This window comes from Dermacentor silvarum, chromosome 3, assembly GCF_013339745.2.
Source record: "Dermacentor silvarum isolate Dsil-2018 chromosome 3, BIME_Dsil_1.4, whole genome shotgun sequence".
Lineage (NCBI taxonomy): Eukaryota > Metazoa > Arthropoda > Arachnida > Ixodida > Ixodidae > Dermacentor > Dermacentor silvarum.
The window spans coordinates 1,005,431-1,022,979 of record NC_051156.1 but is presented as its reverse complement, the minus strand read 5'-3'; positions in this window follow the sequence as shown (position 1 = coordinate 1,022,979).

Genomic DNA, 17,549 nt, shown 5'->3' with positions numbered 1-17,549 from the left:
CCGCGTACCCACGCTACCAAGGCGAGCGTCATAGCACTTTTTTCTCTTTATTGCATGGAATTGTTAGTAGTTATATGCGAGGCTTGCAGAACATGCAATAATGCGAACCATACGATTGCGTTCGAGTGTCTTCGTCCACAGCCGGCGCGTTCGCACACTCGTGCTCTACCAACACCCTCTAGAAAAATATGAAGGCCTTAGCTCTCTTCGCGTGACGTCACACGATGGGGCGGATTGAAAAAAAAAAGATATGGAACGCTGTTCAAGAGAGGTTGTCTCGCAGGTGCATTGCGCGGAAACATTTTTGTTTCTGCAAGAACAAGCATGCATGTATTTAAAAAAGAATAGAACGCCAGAAAACTGTAGCAGCAAACATTATTTACGAAGCCCAGTTTCTTTTTGTGCTGGCTTTATATTAGAAGCAATGCATGCAGTTATTTGGCCTCGAGAGTTGTGGCTTTATTGGCCTCGAGAGTAGTTGCTGATTTATCGGCAGCGTCGAGAAGTTTGTCGTTCAGCTTCCTACAAAAGTTCTTTAGGAGAATGTTGGTGCTGCACCGCAGGATGTGTTTAAGCACTAATTCAACTGTGTGGCCATTCTCACACGTATCGAAGTCGGACTGCTCTTCACTAGCCAGCAATTGTAGCGTCATTTTCGTTACCACCTGGCGTTGTTCAGGCATCATAAGCAGTGCTGGCTCTGTAGCGAGCTGCTCTACTACAACGTAGCTATGAGCAACTGCGTTAAGTGCAAACATTGATGGATAAACTAAACCTCCTCGGTCCAGCTGCTTCACAAGACCATAATGTTCGTTTGTGGCAGAGACTGTGATCTTCTTGTCCACGGTCAACGAGTCCCTGCATTGCTCGCACTTCAACTTTTAAGGGTCCCGTATACTGCATAACCTGCAACGTAGACGAGGACTGGGACGACGTCCTGCATCTTCGTAAGAGCCTGGCTGGCAACAACAACGTTGCTGCTGGGAAGCAATGCCTCGACTTGCTTTCGGACACATTCCCAGTGCTGGTCAGGGGAAACTGTAGGCAAGGTGCTCTGCAGGCGCAGCTTGTTTTCGACTTCATATATCTGCCTGATGGAGATGTGATATTGCGCACCTGCCAGCTGCCTATACTTTCCAAACCGATCTTCAAGGCAGTCTGTATGAATCTTCCCAAAAAGGACATATGACATTCCAAGCTGTTCGAAGCTGTACCTAGCGAGCTCAACAAGCGCATAGGTGGTGTGTTCGTAGAGCAGCGTGAGTCTCCTTTGTCAGAGTACCGTTGTCAAAACCTTTGTTCTTCCACTCATCCAGCCACTTCAGAAACATGTGCAAGAAGTCAATTTTTGGATCGTTATCAATGGAAAGCACTGGTTGTTGGAAGTGATCTCTAAGCCTTTCTCCCTTCCATGGAGTTTTGACGTTTACAATTTTCCACCACTTGAGTATGATCTCGACGAATGTAGCCGTGGCCTCGAAAGAGAATAGGTTGTGCTTTGCTACAAGAGCACGTAACGCCTCTGGTAAATAGTCATTGAAGATTTGTAAAGCAAGCTTTACGTCCTACCTTTTCAAGACTCGAAGGGTAGAGGGCTTTTCTTGACAGCCCATAGCCACATTTCAACAGCTGGTCACACTCTGCTGTGAAGGTCCCTGATTGTTGCAAATGACGCTGTTTGCATTCGCTCTGATTCTGGTGTGTCTCCTTGGATCTCCGGGAAGTAGAAACAAATTTGGTCATTCTTCTGATTGATCCAGTTATTTCGTATGCATTTTAGAATGTGCACTGGGTCTATAACGAAGAACAGCGGCCTTGAAGGGTCTGATGGATGTTGGTACACAATTCTGTTACACGGAGGTGATTCGAAAAGTGACATCGCTTTTCTGTTCACAGAGTTGTTGTCGCTGACGACGCACATAACCCGGTACCCAATCTTTTCCAGCCCACAAATCACGTCTTTAAGCGTCTTTTGCAGGAACTCCGCCTCTACTCGGTGCACCGGCACGATGTGCGCAACTTCTTTGAATTTACACGTCACGCTGCGCACCATGAAAACGAGCGCACAGTTAGCAGCTTCATTTCTATTAATTGCAGCGCCGGTAATATTGCCTCCTTTGTAGTCAAAGTAACGTTTTATATGTATTTCATCAACCATAACTGTGACAAAGCGCTGGTCATCTTTAAATTCTTGTTGTCATGTAGCTGAGGAATGTTTCACTCTGATGCTCTTGTTGAGGAATCATACCATAAGACGAGCACACTGATCTTATCGTCATAGGATGCGGCAAGGTGATGCTTCCATGGCTACGTATTGTCACGAGCCTCGAGAAGTAGTCCTGAAGGTTTAATAAACGTAGAGCGGCTGGCTCTTGGAAGACGCGACCGTCGGGGCTGGCTCGAGCAGAGAAGGAGCGCGCGGTCTTCTTTCTTCTCTTGGGCTCGAGCCACTGTTGCCCTCGACCCACTACCTACAGGTGGCAATATCCCCCCTTCCGAACAAAATCATCGCCTCGATGCTAAAAAAGGCGTAGAAGACAAAGAAGAGGAAGGCAGGCAAAGCGAAAGTGCACAAAAAAAATGTAGCCGTCACGCCGGCACAGTCAATGAACGAAGAAGCAAGCTCCCAAAGATAAATGAAAAGTAGAAACAAAGAAGGGAATGAGAGAAAAAAAATGAAAAAAAAAATTACGGACGCGCAATGTACGGCTTCATGCGCACAACATGAACTATGTCTGAGGTCGGTTGTCTTTGTGTCCTACTCCGTGTCTGCGATGTTGTGTCCGGAACTACTTCGTAGTTTACGTCACTGACGCGGCGGAGCACTTTATACGGGCCGAAATACCGGCTCAGAAGCTTTTCACAGAGGCCACGACGGCGAACGGGGCTCCACACCCAAACTTGGTCCCCGGGGTTGTAGGACACGTCCCTGTGGCGGATGTTGTAGCGTCGTGCGTCTGCCTGCTGCTGCAGGCCGATATGCAGCCGCGCGAGCTGCCGAGCTTCCTCAGCACGCTCTGCAAATTCCTCGGCGTCAGTTGTCAATAGGTCAGCGTCTTGACACGGCAGCATAGCGTCCAGCATCGTCTGGACTTCGCGACCGTAGAGAAGGCGAAAGGGCGTGAAGCGCGTCGTCTCTTGCACGGCGGTGTTATACGCGAAGGTCACGTAAGGCAAGATCCGATCCCATGTTTTGTGTTGAACGTCGATGTACATTGCGAGCATGTCTGTGACAGTCTTATTCAGTCGCTCGGTAAGTCCGTTGGTCTGCGGATGGTACGCGGTCGTCTTGCGATGCCTGGTGTTGCTCAATTCAAAAACTTCGTCCATAAGCTGCGCTGTGAATGCTGTCCCTCTGTCTGTTATTACAGTGGAGGGAGCACCGTGACGCAAGACGATGTGGCGCATGAAGAACTGCGCTACCTCTGAGGCCGTGGCTCGTGGGATCGCCTGCGTCTCAGCATAGCGTGTTAAATAATCAGTCGCGACGATCACCCATTTGTTACCGTCGGCCGAGAGAGGAAACGGTCCGAGAATGTCCATGCCGACTTGGTCGAAAGGCGTGTGAGGTGCTTCAATTGGCTGAAGTAAGCCAGCCGGTTTAACGGATGGTGTCTTGCGGCGCTGGCATTCACGGCAGCCTTTAACGTACTGTTTGACGCTTGCCGAAAGACCGGGCCAATAGTACATTTCGTTTACTGTAGCGAGTGTTCGTGAAAAGCCTAAATGACCAGATGTCGGTTCGTCATGGCAAGCGAAGAGGATGTCGTCGCGCATGTCTCTTGGAACCACCAGGAGGTAAGCACGGCTGGTCGAACGAGCATTCTTCTTATAAAGCACGTTGTCCCGCAGACAGAAGGACGTCAGCGAGCGGGACAGATGGCGTGGTATGGTTGTGTCGCGGCCTTCTAAATGATCGATGATCGGTCTAATCTCAGCGTCGTCACGCTGCCGTCTGCTCAAGTCCGACGAACTAATGGCGCCCAGGAAGCCGTCATCATCCTCTGTTTCCTGACTGGCAGGATCAATGGGTACGCGGGACATCGTGTCAGCGTCTTCATGCTTACGGCCAGACTTAAAAACGATGGTGATGTCAAATTTCTGTAGCCGCAAGCTCCACCGTGCCAGTCGTCCTGAAGGGTCGCGCATGCTTGCCAACCAACAGAGGGCATGGTGGTCCGTCACTACTTTGAAGGGACGACCATAGAGATAGGGGCGAAACTTGATGATCGCCCACACGACCGCGAGGCACTCTTTCTCCGTAGTCGAATAATTCGCCTCGGCACGGGACAGGGAGCGGCTGGCATACGCTATAACTCTTTCCACTCCATCTTGAAGCTGGACGAGCACTGCGCCAAGGCCAATGCTGCTGGCGTCGGTATGCACCTCAGTATCAGCATCATCGTCAAAATGTGCAAGAACGGGTGCTGACTGCAGGCGCTGTCGTAGTTCAGCAAAAGCCGCCTGTTGCTCATTATGCCACACAAATGGCGTATCGTCCCTCGTAAGGCGTGTCAGGGGTTCCGCTATCTTCGAAAAGCCTTTAATAAACCGGCGATAGTAGGCGCACAAACCCAGGAAGCGCCGGACGGCCTTCTTATCGGCAGGAGCTGGAAACGCGGCCACAGCGGCAAGCTTGTCGGGATCGGGTCGGACCCCTTTGGCGCTTACTACATGCCCGAGGAACTTGAGCTCTTCGTAACCAAAGTGGCACTTTTCGGGCTTAAGTGTGAGGTCTGCCGATCGGATGGCTTCTAGCACACTCCGTAGGCGGTGAAGATGCTGCTCGAACGTTTCAGAGAAGATGACCACATCATCCAGGTACACAAGACAGGCCTGCCACTTCAGTCCAGTAAGGACAGTGTCCATCATTCGCTGGAAAGTAGCCGGGGCTGAACACAAGCCAAAAGGTAGCACTCGAAATTCATAGAGCCCATCTGGAGTCACAAAGGCTGTTTTCTCGCGGTCGCGTTCGTCTACCTCGATTTGCCAGTACCCGCTTTTTAAATCAAGAGAAGAAAAATAGTGGACACGCCGTAGTCTATCTAACGAGTCGTCGATACGCGGCAGCGGGTACACGTCCTTTTTAGTCACGTTGTTGAGCTTGCGGTAGTCGACACAGAAGCGTAGCGTTCCGTCTTTCTTTTTGACAAGAACGACCGGAGACGACCACGGGCTGTTGGAAGGTTCGATGACGCCATCGTCAAGCATCTCCCGGACTTGCGTACGTATGGCTTCGCGTTCTTTTGAGGACACGCTGTAAGGCTGCTGGTGTATCGGGCGTGCGTCTTCGTACGTGATGATCCTGTGTTTAGTGATGGAAGTCTGGCGTACCTTGGAAGAATATGCGAAGCAGGTCCTGAATTCAAGCAAGAGCTTGCGCAGTGCTGTCTGGCTATCGGTGGACAGTTCAGAATTGATGTCGAGATGGCCCAGAGACGTGTCTGCTGTCTCCACTACTTCTGACGTGAAGCAGTTAACGTTTGCTACTGCGTCAGCAAACGCTAACGAAGTGCCGCGGAATAGGTGTCGGTGTTCGTAGCTAAAGTTGGTAACAAGCAATTGCGAATGACCAGCACGAATCTGTATAACACTTCGAGGCACACAAACACCTTGCTTCAGTAGGTGTTCCAAGTTACTTTCGGCCACCGCTTCACCATCGCGTAAGCCACAGCATGTAACGTCGACGAGGACACTGGCTCGTGGAGGAAGCGTTACACTGTCTGCCGAAACACGAAGTACGTCGTCGCGCCGTTGGCCGTCTTGCACGTCGATTGCTCGTGCGGCAGAGAAAGTGATACGACGCTCTTGCAGATCGATAATCGCGCCGTACTCCTGCAGGAAGTCAACCCCAAGAATAACGTCGCGGGAGCATTCGCGTAAGACAAGGCAGCTCGCAACGAATGTAGATCCTTGAATCTCAACTCTCGTCGTGCAGGCGCCCAGCGGAGTAACAACGTGGCCGCCAGCCGTCTGAATCTGCGAGTTATGCCAGGGCGTGATCACTTTCTTCAGCTGCGTTGCTATTTTCCTGCTTAGTATCGTGTAGTCTGCGCCGGTGTCCACTAAAGCACTCACAGCATAACCGTCAACAGTCACTGGTATGTCGAGCGAAAGCCGGTCGTCTCGTTCAGCTGCAGGTGATGGCGGATCGGTATGGTTCCGTAGCTGCGTCCGTCGGAGGTCTTCAGCGCTTCGACCGTCAGCGACCTCGCCCCCAAAGATCGCCTCAGTTAGTTTTCCCGGCGGGGACTGGTCGACCGCTCGGGAGAATAGCGCTGGGGCGGAGGTGAAAATCGTCTGGGAGACGGCGATCGCGACTGCCGCCTGGCAGGCGGTGGCAAGCGCTGCTGAAAGAGGTAGTCCTCAATGTCACGGGGTCGCTGGCCGTATCGGGGTGGCGGCGAGTATGCGGAAAAGCCGCGAATCCCAAGGCGCCGGTATGGGCACTGGCGGTACAGATGGTCAGCTTCACCGCAGTGGAAGCACAGAGGCCGATGATCGGGTGTGCGCCAAACATCCGACTTCCGAGGGGGCGGGCGTCTGTCGTCGACGTAGTGAACCGCTTGCTCCGAATGGTGGGCAAATGGAGCGGCATGAACAACCGGCGGTGGTGTATACCCAGCGTCGTAGTACGACATCGGCTGCGCCGACTGAATTGACACTGTAGGAGGAGCACGAGCGAACAGCGGCGGAGAGGGAGCAGGGCGCTTTAGGGCTTCCGCGTAGGTCGCACGCGGATATTCAGGAGGTACTGCCGCAGCGTTAGCAGGAGGCAAGGTGTCACGGAGCGCCTGGTCCACTTCGTCCTTGATAATGCTCGCTATGGAGCTTACCGCAGGGTGCGGTGTTACGGCGGCCTTTTGCAACTCTTCACGCACTACAGAGCGGATGAGTTCTCGCAGACAGTCACCGTTGCTTCCTATGGCCGTGAAAATGTCAGCAGCAGACATGCTGTTCGCTTGCCGCTCATACATGTTCGAGCGATGCAGAAGCATCTTTTCCATAGTCACGGCCTCGGACAAGAACTCCGCGACCGTCTTCGGAGGGCTCCGTACGAGGCCAGCGAAGAGTTGCTCCTTGACCCCGCGCATCAGATGACGTAACTTCTGCTCCTCCGTCATTCTTGGATCCGCCCGTCGGAAGAGGTGCGTCATGTCTTCGACGTAAGTGGTCACAGTTTCATTTGGCAACTGGACGCGGGCCTGAATCGTACGTTCCGCTCGTTCGTGGCGATCAGCACTGGTGTATGTCTCCAAAAGCTAACGACAAAACTCGCGCCACGACGTCAGTTGCCCCTCGCGGTTCTGAAACCACGTACGCGCGCCATCCTCCAGGTAGAAGTAGACGTGTCGGAGCTTTTCCGTGTCGTTCCATTCGTTCACGGAGGCCACGCGCTCGTACTCGACCATCCAGTCTTCGACGTCTTCGAACACTGTGCCATGAAACGGCTTCGGGATCCGTGGGCTCTGAAGTAGGTAACGGTTCGACATCGTGCTTCCCGTACCGGTTGGGGCGGTTTGAAGAGAAGCGCTGGTCATACCGGTTGATGTGGTGGGAACTGTAGCGTTGACGACTTCTGGAGACAGTCCCCTGATCCTGCGGCTGGCCCGATGCACGGGAGTGTCGACAGGCATTGGATTCGTAGCGCGGATCCTTGGAGGGGTCTGCAACATCCGTGAAGACGCTTACCCAGCACCTCCACCAGTTTGTCACGAGCCTCGAGAAGTAGTCCTGAAGGTTTAATAAACGTAGAGCGGCTGGCTCTTGGAAGACGCGACCGTCGATGATGATGATGATGATGATGATGCCTCTACTTGGCACAACCCACTGAGGGGGATAGGCCACGAACCGGGTGGTATTATGATAGAAATTTGAAATAAATTAATTTATAAATACATAAGTATAAGAATAAAAATAAATGACTAATTGAAAATGAGAAATAAAGCAATAATAAAAGAATTAAGTAGTGTTTACTAAGTTAGTCAGCCTTGCCTGAATAGGAATAGTAATATGAATTTAATAATAAATTAAATACAGCAAGGGAAATACGTAGATTTTGAATAATAATAATAATAATAATAATAATAATAATAATAATAATAATTGTGGTTTTATGACTTTACTTTTTGAATTTGCTAAAGCTATAATTTATTGAAAGATAAATAAAGCAATCACGTAACAATGGGAAAATATTAATAAGGCAATCTTTTTGTGTCACATAAAAAGTTATAAATGGCTCGGCAAACATTCCCGTGGGCATGTCCTAACACCGTGGCTCCAAGTGAGAGTAAAACTGAACTGCTTAACGGCAGTCCTAGGTTACGAAGTGGGATTTCTAAACATCGTTGTCGATGATAAGAAAACCGCCGACAGGATAGTAAAAAGTGATCGATAGATTCTGGTTCATTGCAGAGGTAGCATAATGGTGATGCCGCCAGACCACATCTGTGCAAGTAAAAATTTAGTTGTGGAATACGGCAACGCAGTCTTGTAAATGTTACTTCGAATTGCCGGTTAGGACACCACTGTCGATTCCAAGAATAATTTAGATGTATAAAGTCTGTTGATTTTGCTAGTGCGAGGCTTTTCTTGTCTTCAGCCAAAGCAAACTGCCTATATCTGGCTGCAGTGATATACGCAGTTGCAGGCAGCACAGATATCGCCGGACCCTTTAAAGAAGCTCGTGCTAAAGAATCAGCTATTTCATTAAGTTGGATGTCTCGGTGGCCTGGTACCCATACTAAATGAACTAACTTTAAGTGGGGAGGAGCTAATGTATAAAACGTGTTTAAAGCTGTCAAATTTGTAGATGCGTTAAGCGCGCTGCATACAGAAAGTGAATCTGTGACAATAATAACTTTTATAACATATAGCGGTAACTTTCTCAATGCAAGAGTTATTGCCAGAAGTTCGGCCTGAAAAACTGGTGTGTAATCTGCCAGGCGAAGTGAAAAAGACCAATCGGGGGATGGTGAGTATATTCCCACGCCTGCCTTCTCTTCACACGAGGAAGCATCCGTCGCTATTACATTTATTGGGAAATGGGCCAAATAATCTTGCAAAAAGGCATTCAAATATGTTGGTGGCAGCAATTTTGCGTTACTGGGGAAAATATCCGCAAATTATATTTTAAAGGACAATGTGGAGCTATCTAACGGAATGATTTCCCTAATGTGAATATTTAAAGGTGCTAATTGTTCCTGCACAAATACAACCTGTGGGGTATGTAACCGAGGCCACGTGATCTCAAAAAATGAATTTGGTTCACTAATAAATATATATTCTGTACGTCTAAGAGGCGATTCATAAGCCCTTAAGTAGGTTTGAACCGTAAGCATACAGAATCTCGTGTGAAGAGGAGGTAAGCGCGCTTCCTGGTATAACACGTTATTAGCAACGAATTTAGGCAGGCCTAAACATATTCGAAGAGCTTCTCTTTTTAAAAGAACAAGTGGTCTTATTTTATATTTTGCACCTCCGGAAAACAAAACACATCCAAATTCTATAATCGGTCGTACATAAATATGGTAGATCATAATTAATGTGTCACTTCGCATACCAGATCGCCGGTTACTGATTCTACGTAATAAACCTACAGCTCGTGTCCCTTTCGTTGCAATATTTTCTATGTGAGAACGCCAGCTAAGTTTTTCATCATATGTGATACCCAGGTACTTAAGCGACTCTACTTGTGGAATTGTTCTCTGATCATATACTAAAGATAAATGTATCGGCCCGGAAAGCGGAAAGACAAGGACTGCACTTTTGTTTACGTTTAGAGATAGGTGAAGAGTGTGAAGCCACGTCTCTAGCATACTGAGGTATGTTTGCAAGGACAGGTAAAGGGAATTGATGTCTCTTGCTGTCGCGAAAAATGCGATGTCGTCTGCATAGACATAGAGATGAACTTCCTGGCTCAGTGGAACTGAACTCATCAAAAGGTTAAATAGGACAGGAGACAGAACAGCCCCCTGGGGCACCCCTCTTGTCTGATCGAATTTTGTTGAAGAAACGCCGTTTTGAAAACAATAAAATTTCTTTAAAATGCAAAAATCCATGTCGTTATATATCTCGGAAAATTGTAGGACTGTAATCTGTCCAGTAGTAGTGGGTACTCGACACTGTCATAAGCTTTCGCCACGTCAAGAGTCACTAAAGCACTCAATTCTTTTCTATTTCTAGCAAGTTGGATACGGCTTTCCAAGTCTACATGCGCACACCAAATAGAGAGACCAGGCCGGAAACCTATTTGACTTGGGCTCAGTAACGAATTTTTAGATATATGATCGATCATGCGATCATATAGAACTCTTTCAATAAGTTTTACCATATTTGAGGTAAGAGAAATAGGTCGAATATTGTCAAGATTGTAGCCAGCTCCTTGTTTTTTAAGTAGCGGAATTATTTTGGCTGTCCTCCATTCTTGAGGAATCCAAGCATTTTTTAGAGAATAATTCATGGTGTTTAGAAGTTCCTCAGGAGACATTGCAAACAAAATTTTTAACATGGCATTGGAAATGCCATCAGGACCTGGTGCTGAGGCAGGCAAAGATCTAACGATATTGGAAAGCTCCGACACTGTGACTTCCACAAAGTCATCCGCGATGGGAGGTCTTAATTGTCGATTCGGCAAACGTGATGTTAAGCGTTGAGCTAATCCCTTTCCTATGAATTCTAATGAAGCAGATGTCTCGCGTGGTGAAAGAATTATCGATGTAGTATTCGCTGATGTCGGTATGAACTTTCTATACCGAAGGAATCTGAACAGTGCTTTTTTGTTGTTAGGCTTAGAGAGGAGTTCATGATGTTTTTTATCATATTCGTCTTTGGCATTCGATACAGTTCTTTTGAATGTGGCAGCTGCAAACTTATAATCACTCCAGTTACTCGGAGACTGATTGTAAAGTAGTTTTTTCCAAGCGGCTTTTCGTCTTCTATAATCCCGCGTGCACTCCGAATTCCACAAGGAGAGTGAGTACGTTTATCTTTGTTGATATTGAACTGAGATCTTTTATATGAACTTTTTAATACCGCGCAAAGACTCATGGCTTTGATGTCATCCGGCACCGTTATCTGGGAGTTGAGGGTCGCTTTTAATACACTCTGAAATTTCTGGTAATTGACAAAAATTCGCGCCGGAGACTCTAAAGAAGTAAGAGGGCACAGAATATCAAATCTAATGGGTAGATGGTCACTGTTTGAAGCAGAGTCGACTGTAGACCAGGAAGTCACGCACATCCCCGCGCTGGCAAATGTTAGATCCAATGCTGATTTATAACGGCCTTGAATAAACGTAACTGTTTTCGTGTTTAAGCAACAAAAATTTTGAGTAATTGCCCAGTCCGATAATCTTTTTCCACATGAGTCTGTTCGGAAACCCCAAGCCACATGGTGTGAATTAAAGTCTCCCGCTATCACAATTTCTTTCCTACAAGATTTGACAACGTTATTAAGGTATCGAATATCTTGAACACCTACAGGAAAATATGTATTAACTAAAGAAAACGGAGAACAACCAGGAATAGTTACATCTATTGCTAGTATCTCGCACTCCGTAGACATATACTGATATGATATTGTTGCTTTGTGGCATATTTATTTGTTATCAGGAAAGCGAGTCCTCCACCTCTGGATGGACGGTCCAATCGAAATAAACGGTAGTTTCTTATGTGGAAATCTTGGCCATGTGATAGCCAAGTCTCCTGCAAAAGAATAATGTCGGGAGAAAATTGAGAACAAAAATATACTAAATCTGTGGCTGCAGAAATAATGGAACGGCAGTTCCACTGTAATACCTTTAAAACACCTATGATGAATTAATGCCTACTGTAGAAATCACTTGCTCTAATATACTGTCTTTTAAAAAATCTTTCTTCGAAAGACTGTCTTTACCGTGTTTTGCGGGTTTTGATTTAAGGATAGAACTTGAAGAATTGGGGTTAGCATCGGATTTAGAAATGTTATCTTTAACAATTTTTTTGGTTTTGGAGTGCGGGACAGAGGTGGATGAATTATCATTAGGTGATCTTGTGCGTTTAAGCGTCGGAAGATCCATTTCTACGTCCTGGTTGTTTTCTGACACTGATCCAGAGAAGCATCCGTTGTCGGTCTGCTGAGTGGAAGTTGATGGTCTTGCATTTTTAGTGCTTTCTGCAATGACTGGCGAGGGATCTATTAGTTGCCCAGCGTTCGATGTAATGGGATTTGTAGGAATCTGCGAGATAGTGTTAGGGCTCGTTACAGAACTGAAAAGCTGAATCATTTGTGATGTCATCACATGAGCTAGAGTCTCCGATAGGTTTGATGTTAGTCGTTCCATAGCTTTTGACAGCGCTTTTTCGACAGCTATCGCAATAGCATCGGAAAGGGTCGAGTCTGCAACCATTTGTTGACGGGCTGTCACTCCAGCATATCCCTTAGATCTTCCCTGGACCTCAGCAACAGCATCACGGCGTGAGCAACGTCTCCTTTCAATTACTTCCAGGATTTGAAGTTCCTGTGTTCTCGCAGGACAGTTCGAGTAGTTAGCGTGGTGACCACCACTACAGAGACAGCATTTCTCTTCTTCGGATGAACAATCAGTGAAATTGTGGTTGTCACCGCAATTACGGCAACGTGGCGCAGATCTGCAGCCCCTCACGTTGTGACCGAATCGCCAACAGTTGGCGCATTGTAGAATGCGTGGAGCTAGAGCTTCAACCTTATTATAAGGGGCTAGACCTTGATTTCTGTCGGTCGCAATGTACCAGCACATGTGATTATCACTGACTCAGTTGCAGTCTTCTTATTATCAATCACTCGGCTACACCGGTAAACGGAGATGACACCAGCCACCGAAAACATCTCTAAAATCTCTTCAGGGGTTAAACTGACGTCTACACCTCGTACCATGCCTCTAGAGCATGCAAGATGTGGTGGGACGAAACATCTCACCGGATGTGAAGCGAATGTTGGGCAATTGAGCAGTTCCTTGGCACAGTTGTGGTCTGGCGAGCAACATAAAATACCTCCCTTGCCGAACTGGCGGACCTCAGTGATCTGTCGGTAGTGAGTTGACGCCTTCTGCAACTCCACCTGAATCGTCTTCGGGTTTTTCATGTTAATTATACCCCCGTCAGTAGGCACCATGGCCACGGGAACGTTGCCGGTTCCACTGCGGAGAAAAAACTCAAGCGGTAGCTCCTGGGGAGCCACCGAGGCTGACCACGGGGAAGCCCCGAGGCCAGGTGATGAGACAGACATGAAGCAAGGCTGAGTAACTCAAAAACACACAAGAATTCTTCAAACGGAAATAAAAAGAGTAACGTAAGATCAAGGTGAACAAAGAAAATACCACCCGATACTTGACCCAAGCCCCCAAAGCAGGAGATGCTATTACAGGGATCAAACGCAGGAACGTAGGAATCGAACGCAGCCTCGAGCCAAACGCGTCCGTCGTCCGTCGTTCGTCGTAGGCGTTGACACTGGATGAGCGCGGCTATGGACGAGCTATAGTCGAGCCCCCGCCGGGCCGTGACTTCTTCTTCTGTAAGGGGCAACGCGACCGTCGGGGCTGGCTCAGCAGGGAAGGAGCGCGCGGTCTTCTTTCTCTTGGGCTCGAGCCACTCTTGCCCTCGACCCACTACCTACAGGTGGCAGTATGAACGCGTATGCATGGGGCGATATAGTGAAAACAATACAGCAAAACATCATGAAATCAGCAGAGTAGCGCCTGCGCTGTTTTTTCGATAGGTGCAAGGTGACTTGCTCTTTCAGAAATTGAATACAGTTGGCGTCCTCTTCTGCTTGGGACGTGCAAAGCTGATCAAGCAGTAAACAAACAGCCTCGCAAATTTCGGCGACTGAGTTGGACATCAGGTCACAGTCCCACTTCTCGATGCCTTCCAGGAGTTCCACCATACCCCTTTTACTGTTAGCGATTTCGGGAACGCAGAGATTTGCACCGAGCTTTTTTACGGCCGTTTTCATAACGTGTAGTGTCACGCTCAAATCTCCTTTCACGCAAACTGAGTATTTCAACCACGGTGCTTCATCGTCGACAATGTGAATGAGAAGAAGCCTTTCATTTCTTTCGATAACATCCCAGAACTTCATCCCTTGGCTCCTTAAGTGGTTGGCAAGTTCGCTCACACTGTTGACTTTATCCTCCTCGCGTGCTCTGATAAATGCCTCGTTGGATTCAGCGATGGCTTTCTGAAGGGCTGCATTCTCTATTCGCGCGCGCTTGGAGTCAGGATCTTCCCTCCTCGCGGTCTTTCTGGACAAGTAGCTCGAATGATTCGGGAACTTCGACGGTACAGCGTCTGGGCGAAGGCGCACATGAGATAGCGGCACTGTCATTACGCGGCCAGTTGCTTGATCTGTATGCGTCGCGTCTCGAATAATGTCCTCGTCCATGAAATGAAGTTCACATACCTAGAAAAAAAAATACGCTCCAATCAGCAAACCGACGGCTACAGGTCACACAAACATGCGGCTCATGAGCCACTTACACATGTACGTTTATATTCTTTCAATTAACTAACACCTAAATAAAAAAACTTACCCTGGAATGTTCGGTGACCGTGAGGTTTTCCCGTGGCACAGCGCGAATCCAAGCGAGCTTGATCTCTCGGGAACTTGAAGACGTGCACCTTCGTGTCCCCCGTGTAGTTTCCGCGGCATCGAGGTACACAGCCTTTGCACGCATCGCGGCGGGATTCTTTTCACAGCGAGGAAAACACGTCCGACTGAACAGCGAAGAGATGTACGACTGTACATACGCGCCGGGGAATGAGTTTCTGGAGACGCGCGATCAACGCGCACCAGCGCGATCCGGACGCGCGGATGCGTCGTGTCGCGGCGACGGGCAAAACCGCAAAACGCGCTCGCCGCCTCATGCGTCCGCCCCATCTGCTGACGTAGCGCGAGTGGAAAGGGAAAAAGAACTAAGGCCTTCATATTTTTCTAGAGGGTGTTGGCTCTACAAGGTGAAGAAGTGGTTTTGCGCGCATTGCTCGTGTGTGTGAAAGAGAGAGAGAGATTGTGGTTGTGAAGATGAAGAGACGCCATGGAGAGACCTAAAAAAATGAGAGCGAGAGAGAGAGAGATACGCATTGGCGGAGCGGGTCTGCTGGAACGCTTTGTTGGCACTGCAACGCGGTGGAACGCGGTGTCGGTGTGGCAACCTGCACTATGCAACGCGCAGTGACGGCTGTAAGTCTGAGACGCGCGAAAACAAATTATCATCATCGTGAGTAATAAAATGTGAAGTTCACGCGCACTTCCGGAAAATGCTGGGCTACGATCGCCCAGCTTCGCTGTTTCAAGCGTAGTCGCTATTCCACCGTCACACATAAGTCGTTCCCCCTGAGTGGGTCATCGCAACTCTGTCGGCCTAATTGCGATGTCTCGTCACTGCATCGTCATCATTTCATCTCAATTGTTCGTGTTGCCTTTGTAATTACGCTATCGACGCCACGCCGCCGATATTATGCAGCTGTCATCGCTCCGTACTTATATAGGGCGGGCGCCAAAGCCTGACATGCCGTGCTTGTCAGGCTTTGGCGCCCGCCCTATATATCCACTATTACCCACTATCCCATTGCTTCATATAACCAGTAGTCGTAACATAGGCAAAATGTAAAGAAGTCTTCAAGAGATATAGAAGTCGGCAACATACTTCGTCACTGTACTGGGTGTGCATATTAATATTGGGACTCAGTCATGTTTAAAAAAAGGTGATTGGCTTTCATATAAACAATAACGTCCATATGTTACAACGTCTTTAACCACGGTACTTTTCGTGAACGATTGCACTGCCATTGCGTCATTATCATTCTATTAGGGCCATATAGCTCTCCGTTTTGCGTCATTTCCTGCAAGGACATCACTCGTTCACGTTGCGTTTTCATAAAACATAATATGCCGGCTTCATAAACGTCGCTGGCAGGTTCACTTAGCACCTCGTGCTTGATAAGAATCGTATCGACGAATGTTTTCTTTTAGGGGCGAAGCTCCTTAGGGTGTGGGTCGTTGCCTCCTCTGTAGTAGTAGTTGTAGTAGTAGTAGTAGTAGTAGTAGTAGTAGTAGTAGTAGTAGTATGTAGCCACCTCTAGTTTATGAATTGTTCAATAGATGACGTAAGTGGTAGCCACCTGTAGTTTTATGAAGTGTTCACTAGATGGCGTAAGTCCGTAGCTCTGGTTGGCATGGAGACCTCTATGTATGTATGTATACGCATATATACATATATATGTATAGTATAACCGAAAGCCGACTTCCGCTTCTGTTTCCACTTCCGGTTCTGCTTCCGGAAGCCAGCTTCCTGCTTCCGGAGAACGCTTCCGGCGTTTTTCTCTCTCGTCCGTAGCTAGGTGCGCTGCGGTGCACAAGCGCGTTCGTTCCCGACGCGCGTTCTCTTTCTCTCGTTCCCGACGCGCGCTCTCTTTTTCTCGTCCGTAGCTAGGTGCGCTGCGGTGCACAAGGGCGTTCGTTCCCGACGCGCGTTCTCTTTCTCTCGTTCCCGACGCGCGCTCTCTTTCTTTCTCGTCCGTAGCTAGGGGCGCTGCGGTGCACAAGGGCGTTCGTTCCCGACGCGCGTTCTCTTTCTCTCGTTCCCGACGCGCGCTCTCTTTCTTTCTCGTCCGTAGCTAGGTGCGCTACGGTGCACAAGCGCGTTCGTTCCCGACGCGCGTTCTCTTTCTCTCGTTCCCGACGCGCGCTCTCTTTCTTTCTCGTCCGTAGCTAGGTGCGCTGCGGTGCACAAGCGCGTTCGTTCCCGACGTGCGTTCTCTTTCTCTCGTTCCCGACGCGCGCTCTCTGCTTTCTCGTCCGTAGCTAGGGGCGCTGCGGTGCACAAGCGCGTTCATTCCCGACGCGCGTTCTCTTTCTTTCTCATCCGTAGCTAGGGGCGCTGCGGTGCACAAGGGCGTTCGTTCCCGACGCGCGTTCTCATTCTCTCGTTCTAGACGCGCGCTCTCTTTCTTTCTCGTCCGTAGCTAGGGGCGCTGCGGTGCACAAGGGCGTTCGTTCCCGACGCGCGTTCTCTTTCTCTCGTTCACGACGCGCGCTCTCTTTCTTTCTCCTCCGTAGCTAGGTGCGCTGCGGTGCACAAGCGCGTTCGTTCCCGACGCGCGCTCTTTCTTTCTCGTCCGTAGCTAGGGGCGCTGCGGTGCACAAGCGCGTTCGTTCCAGACGCGCGTTCTCTTTCTCTCGTTCCCGACGCGCGCTCTCTTTCTCGTCCGTAGCTAGGGTCGCTGCGGTGCACAAGCGCGTTCGTTCCCGACGCGCGTTCTCTTTCTCTCGTTCCCGACGCGCGCTCTCTTTCTTTCTCGTCCGTAGCTAGGGGCGCTGCGGTGCACAAGGGCGTTCGTTCCCGACGCGCGTTCTCTTTCTCTCGTTCCCGACGCGCGCTCTCTTTCTTTCTCGTCCGTAGCTAGGTGCGCTGCGGTGCACAAGCGCGTTCGTTCCCGACGTGCGTTCTCTTTCTCTCGTTCCCGACGCGCGCTCTCTGCTTTCTCGTCCGTAGCTAGGGGCGCTGCGGTGCACAAGCGCGTTCATTCCCG